Source organism: Octopus bimaculoides, chromosome 7 (genome assembly GCF_001194135.2).
Source record: "Octopus bimaculoides isolate UCB-OBI-ISO-001 chromosome 7, ASM119413v2, whole genome shotgun sequence".
In the NCBI taxonomy this organism is placed as follows: Eukaryota; Metazoa; Mollusca; class Cephalopoda; order Octopoda; family Octopodidae; genus Octopus; species Octopus bimaculoides.
Window position 1 is genome coordinate 71,228,070 of NC_068987.1, and position 1,036 is coordinate 71,229,105.

A 1,036-nucleotide genomic window follows, 5' to 3' on the forward strand; every position below is an offset into this window, starting at 1 on the left:
TCTCGAAAGAATAAAAGACAAAGTTGACCTTAGAGGAAATTGTACTCAGAACTTAAAGAAAGACAAAATGCCGTTAAGCATTTTCCCCGGCGTGTCAATGAGTCTGCCAACTCGCCGCCTTATTCGCGTAAAATATTCGTTTCTACTCTAGACACAACGCCCTGAAAGTTTGGGGGAGGGGCCAGTCAATTAGATCCACCCCAGTACGCAACTGGTACTTAATTTATCGACCCTGAAAAGATGAAAGGCAAAATCGACCTCGGCAGAATTTGAACTCAAAACGTAAAGACAGTCAAACCACCGCAAAGCATTTAGCTCAGTGTGATAACGTTTCTGCCAGCTCGCCGCATTCTCGTAAAAAATTGAAACGCATTCTTGTAAGAAAACGTGAGCGTCCTTTACATATCTTATTATTCGCTGAAATCATTTTACATCTTAAATAACGTTAGTACTCCTGGAAATATAAGAACTGATTTTCTCTTATTTTAAACAGAAGTTCCATTAAACCTCATTGGCATAAACCAATGTTACTTCAAAGTTGCGACTCGAAGGATTATTTCAATATCCATTTAGAACTGAAGTAAAGTGAATTTGGCATTCCAGTTACTGCCTTTCAGATATGGTAAAATGTCTAGACATGCCTTTGTTTCTCGTTGAAAAAAATTTTTTTTTTATACAAACAAAAATATTGTTTTCTACGAAAAAAATATTTTCGTAACACAAAACAATTCGTTTTGGGAATATTTTGATAAAAAGACTATTTCTTCCAGTTCTCTGTCTGTATATTGTAGTGCCTCCTACAAAGTAATAAGTCAAGACGAGACTCTGCTCTTCTGTATTCAACCAGATGTAATTTTTATTTGCGACGTTTTGATTCTTGAAAAAGTCGTCAACCTGACGTTTAAATATTTTTTAACCTTTAAGTATGTCCTCAATGTGGTTATGCACAACCACGGTGATGTTCAAATATTCCAACTCTAGAAAAGGGAATTAACACTGGACTCATTTAATCAATCAGATATATATTCGTTGTAAT